This window comes from Nanorana parkeri, unplaced genomic scaffold (genome assembly GCF_000935625.1).
Source record: "Nanorana parkeri isolate BGI_ZX_2015 unplaced genomic scaffold, ASM93562v1 scaffold1165, whole genome shotgun sequence".
NCBI classification, from domain to species: domain Eukaryota; kingdom Metazoa; phylum Chordata; class Amphibia; order Anura; family Dicroglossidae; genus Nanorana; species Nanorana parkeri.
In genome coordinates, this window is record NW_017307433.1 from 127,587 (window position 1) to 133,648 (window position 6,062).

Consider the following 6,062-nt stretch of genomic DNA (forward strand, 5'->3'; position numbering starts at 1 on the left):
TGTATCTGGATGATATTCTTGTATTCTCTAAGACACTTGCAGAACACGAGAGACATGTAAGAACCGTCTTACAACGTCTTCGACTTCATAGGTTGTACGCTAAGCTCGAGAAGAGCAAATTTAAGGTCTCCTCTATTGAGTTTCTTGGGTTCATCTTGTCTCCAGGAGGGGTGGAGATGGACCCCAAAACGATCAAAGTCATCCTTGAATGGCCTACACCACACAATACATGCATGGTTCAACAGTTCATTGGCTTTCATAATTTCTATTGTAGATTCATCAGAAATGTATCATCTATCTGTTCGCCTTGACCAAAGATCATGTTCCTTTTGAATGGACCACTCAGGCCCAAAGTGCCTTCCTTCATCTCAAGACTCTCTTCACGCAAGCTCCGACATTGGCACAGCCATCACCATTTTTTTCTCCAGACCAATGCTTCTGAAACTGCGTTTGGAGCAGTCCTGTCCCAAAATAAGGGTGAGAAAGCCCTCTTACATCCAATCACATTTTATTCATCAGTTGTGCAGAACAGAATTATGACGTCAGATAGAGAGAGTGTTAGTCTGCATTAAAACATCCCTGGAGGAATGGAGGCATTTGCTTGTTGCACCAAACATCCTTTGGTGGTGTGCATGGATCACAGAAATGTTTAATATCGGTGCACTGCCAAGCGTTTGAGACCACGCCAAGCCAGGTGGGCGCTTTTTTTTCTCTCGCTTTGACTAACAGATTACCTATCGAGACCCGAGAGAACATCCTTCCAGCAACGTACTTCAGCTACTTCAACATACTCCCCTCTCCCCCACACCTCCCCCTCCTCCTCACCCTGTTGCCAGGCCACAGGACGCTGCTCCAGACTGCAAGCTCCTGAAGATTCAGCAGACATTAGCAGCCACCCGAGGTTTCACCACCAACACCTCACAGCAACCTGGAACTGATCCTATTCATTTATCTCAATCATCACCTTCCTGGACACTCACTCTGGACAATATCCCCAAAGCAAGTTTCCAGCTTCCTTCACATCACCTGGTTCCATGCAAGCATCCAAGACTCTCCACCACAACATTTCAAGAGCACCTGTCCTAAACCCACCAGGATCAAAAGACTGTAAACCACAATTAAGATCGTAACCAACCGAACAAAACGTCTCCGATTCGCCACTATCACTTCTTTGTCGTTGATATCGCTACACACCAAACTTTATGGTGAGTTAAGAATGTACATCTTTTTCATACATTTGCACAGATTCTGACTAGCTTGTATCTTTCTTTCCTCCACGCCGAGTCCTGATGCGCCATCGACCCCCCTGACCCCAGGCATCCACATCTGCCCACTGAACACCCGTCTGTCACCACGACCAGACCTCTCGACAACATCACCAGGAGATCACCATCATTGTGCCCATCCTTTCCATCACATGTGAGTGTCCTATTTCCATTCCCACTTCTTTCCACCTCGATTTACTGTTATTTCCTGGTCAATCTCCTTCCACGCAGTCTGCACCAGTTAGTTGCACTCCTTCCCTTTACCTTTTTTCTGTTAAGTAATCCACTGGATTCTCCTCTTTTTATGCCAACTATGGGTATCACCCACTTAGCATTCCTGACCTCCCATCCATCATTCCAGTACCTGACGTTTCCCAACGGTTGCGTAACCTTCGGGCCCTACTACGCACACTTCTCCAGCAGCTCAACGCTACATAACGGCAGCAGGAGGTTCAGGCCGATCGTAGTCGGAGACCGTTATATAAGATGGGGGATAAGGTGTGGCTTTCTACCCAACATCTTTGGTTGTCATGCCCTACAAAGAAATTGGCTCCTCGCTTTCTTGGCCCATTTTCTGTCAACAAAGTGATCAACAATGTTGCTGTTCAGTTGGAGTTGCCTGCATCTGTTAGGACCCACCCTGTCTTCCATGTATCCCTGTTGAAACCCTATTGTTGTCAGGAACGGACACCGCTCCGTAGCCCTAGACCATGGCGGGGACGGCCCCGTCAACAGCGTCTTGTTGCCGGGCGACGGGCGGGCGTTCCTCTGCGCTCCACTCCACGCATCGTGGATACAGCTTCCCATTCCACTGACTGGACATTTCACCTAACAGCAAGTAGCCATTAGCAATTACTGCATTCAATTGAAGTGGTTGCTGACACCTCTGTGGAAGCTCCCTTATCAAGCCTCCTCTCCTATAGCCGTTGATTCCACTCTGCTGCTGCATAGAACATAAGGCTGGGTTGTGATTTATTATTACCAAATGTGAACCCTCCACCTGAGCCATTTAAAAGAACCTCCGCAGCTGCGATCCTATACCGCTTGCTGAGCTTGCACGGATCATTACAGTTTGCTAGAACCCCCTTCTTCAGGGAAATGGATCCAGCGGAGCTTGCCGCTCACCTCATCACTCTTACACACCGCATAGAGACACTCACAGCTAATGTGACAGAACTCCGGGCTGAAAATCGAGACCTCAGAGGCCGCCTCGCACAGCAACGCGATGCAGCTGAGGCCCCAAGAGAAGGCCCAGAGCCCAAGATCAGTCCCTAGATGCTTTCTCTGGTGACCGACGGCAGTACCGAGACCGAGGTGAACCGAGAGCCTGGGCTAACACCTTCATTGAGAACGAGGATCCACTACTCGAGTCCTATCCGGAGTCCATACAGGCCATGGATCTCCTCTACGAAGATCCCTGTAAACAGCTCACCGCTGAGTCCGCAATCCGTGGTCTTAAACAGGGGAGAAGACCTGTCGAAGACTATATAGCGGAGTTCAAACGATGGGCTAGAGAAACCCAATGGAACGAGCTCAGTCTCCGGAACCAATTTAGATTGGGATTGTCCGAAATGCTAAAAGATGAACTAGCACGGGCAGATCTACCCGCCACACTTGATGCACTCATCCATAGAGCCGTGGCCATCGATCGGAGACTCCGTAAACGCAGGGCCGAAAGAGCGACTGGCTATCCCAGCCCAGTCCGCAGACCAAGTCCCCCTAGGAGAGAAGAACCCATGGAGATTGGGGCACTCAAGGGGCCCCTCACCCAGACAGAAAGGAACCGCAGACGCGCTTGTAACCTGTGCATGTACTGTGCAGCTCCCGAGCATGGAGTCAATGACTGCCCAAGTATTAGAAGGAAGAATGAGGGTAAGAAGTCCTTCCTATGCAAGGTAACCCCAAATAACCTACCCTCAAACCGATACCTAACTGTTCCTTTGATTTTACAGTGGGATCAGCAGCGCCTTCCCGTTGAAGCCATGGTGGACTCGGGAGCGTGCGGGAACTTTATTGATGCCAAACTGGTTAACCTAAATAAAATTCCCTTGCAAAAGAAATCAACGCCTCTCTCTGTCAGTATTGTTGATGGTACTTCACTAGCATCAGGGCCTATAGCTTACGAAACCTCTCCTATCAAGGTGGTATCCCCTCACAATCACCTCGAGCACCTATCATTTGATATCATTCCTTCACCTCTTTTTTCTGTTATTCTGGGGTTACCGTGGTTGAAACAACATCAGCCTACCTTCGACTGGGTAAACAACACCCTCCTACTCGACTCTGATTATTGCAAACAATCATGTTATTCCGTCACTTCCATTTTCCAGGTGAGCTCTGGGACGATTCCAACCCCCTACGCGGATTTTGCTGACGTATTCAGCAAGAAAAAGGCGGAGTCTCTACCGCCTCATAGGCCGTATGATTGCCCTATTGACCTGCTACCAGGTAGTGCCATACCTGTAGGTAGGGTATACCCCCTATCGGCTCCGGAGCTACAACATCTCAAGGAATATCTGGAGGAAAATCTCAAAAAGGGATTCATTTCACCCTCTACGTCCCCCGCCGGGGCCGGAATGTTTTTTGTCAGAAATAAGGACCAAAGCCTCCGGCCTATTATCGATAGAAATACTTATAGAAAGACTCCAAAACGCTACGTTATTTACCAAACTCGACCTCAAAGGTGCGTATAATCTCATACGCATGAAATCAGGTGACGAGTGGAAGACCGCATTCCGTACCCGGTACGGCCTTTTCGAGTACAACGTAATGCCTTTCGGGCTGTGTAATGCCCCTGCTACCTTCCAAGCATTCGTGAACGACATTTTCCGGGATTTGCTTGATGTTTGCATAATTGTGTATCTGGACGATATCTTAGTCTACTCCACTAATCTCGCTGACCATCGTAGACATGTGCGTTGGGTATTAACACGACTTAGAACACATAAGTTGTATGCCAAACTAGAGAAGTGTTACTTCGAAAAGGACACTATTCCCTTCCTCGGGTTCGTTATTTCCCCTGCTGGTATGGAGATGGATACTTCAAAGGTCGAGTGCATACTTAACTGGCCGGTACCCCACAGTAGGAAAGCACTACACAAGTTTTTGGGCTTCGCTAATTTTTACCGGAAATTCGTCAAAAACTTCTCCGCAGTGGTTAAACCATTAACCCAGTTAACCAGCACCAAGATTACCTTTGGATGGTCCCCGGAAGCTCAGAGAGCTTTCGATGACCTAAAAAGGCGCTTCACTTCCGCACCTATACTACGTCTCCCAGACCCTGCCTTATCCTACATTCTGGAGGTGGATGCTTCTAACACGGCTGTTGGGGCTATCTTATCACAGCGAGAATCGCTACTCCAACCTCTACACCCTGTTGCCTTCTACTCCCGTACCCTAAACGCTGCTGAACTGAACTACCCAGTGGGAGAAAAGGAATTATTGTCCATCAAATGCGCCCTTGAACATTGGCGCCACCTTCTCAAGGGTACACCGACCCCCATCATCATCTATACGGATCATCAAAACCTCCAGTATTTAAAGACCAACCGAACCCTCTCGTCCCGTCGGGTACGCTGGAGCTTCCTCTTCAACCGGTTCAATTACATTATCACATACCAGCCGGGTTCTAGGAATGGAAAGGCTGACTCCCTCTCTCGGATCGGGGAGCACCATTCACCCTCTCAAAATCCTAACACCATCATCCCCAAGGACCGACTACTTGTAGCTACTATAAACCTCAAGGAGGAACTCCAACATGCACTAGCACTCCCGGGTAGTGTACCAGCCTCACCGTTAGCCAAAGACCAAGAGGGATTCCTTTACAAGGACGCAAGATTGTTCATTCCTCCTTCCATGCAGGTTCCAATTCTCCGCCTGATGCACGAGAATCCTCTCGCGGGACACCCAGGAATGGCCAAAACCATTGACCTTACCAAAAGATACTTCTGGTGGCCACAGATGACAAAAACCATAAGAGTTTGTATCCACATGTGAAAAATGCGCTACTTGCAAACACGACAAAGGCCGGCCCTATGGCCTCCTGATGAATTCTCCGTTACCCAACAGACCATGGGAGGTGGTTTCTCTCGACTTTATCGTGGAATTGCCCCTGTCCAGGAACCATAACACCATCCTAGTAGTTGTAGATACGTTCTCGAAGATGGCTCATTTCATACCTTTACCAAAGTTGCCCAACGCCCAAGAAACCGCTAAAGCTTTCCTGAACCATGTCGTACGTTTACATGGAGTGCCAAACCGTCTTATCTCGGATCGTGGGACACAGTTCGTGTCGAAGTTTTGGAAGGCCTTATGTAGCCAGTTAGACATCAACCACCGACTGTCCAGTGCGTACCACCCACAGACGAATGGGCAAACAGAGGGTGAATCAGTGCCTGGAGCAGTATCTTCGTTGCCATTGCACGTTTCTACAGGACGATTGGGTGGATCTGTTGCCTTTGGCGGAATTCGCCTTCAATAACGCGGCAAATTCCTCATCACGAATGTCCCCGTTCTATGCCAACTACGGATTCCACCCAGACTTCTACCCACTTCAGTATTGCCGACAAACACCCCTTGTACAGATGAATTCTTGACCCAACTTACCAAAAACCATGTCCTCATAAAGGACAACCTCAAACTGGCCCAGGAGAGACAAAAGCATTACTATGATCTTAGAAGACGTGAACCTCCTTCCTATCAAGTGGGAGATTTGGTTTGGTTATCCACCAAACATTTGAAGCTAACAACACCATCACGGAAGTTAAGTCGCCTGTTCACGGGGCCATACCCCGTGGA

The 6,062-nt window shown here is 48.7% G+C and overlaps 1 protein-coding gene across 1 annotated transcript in view; it reads left to right on the forward strand.

The window, feature by feature from the left end:
* Nucleotides 1-6,062, forward strand: part of LOC108796752 (rho GTPase-activating protein 23-like) — a 257,499-nt gene that overhangs the window by 64,963 nt on the left and 186,474 nt on the right. The gene's annotated exons all lie outside the window — the stretch shown is intronic.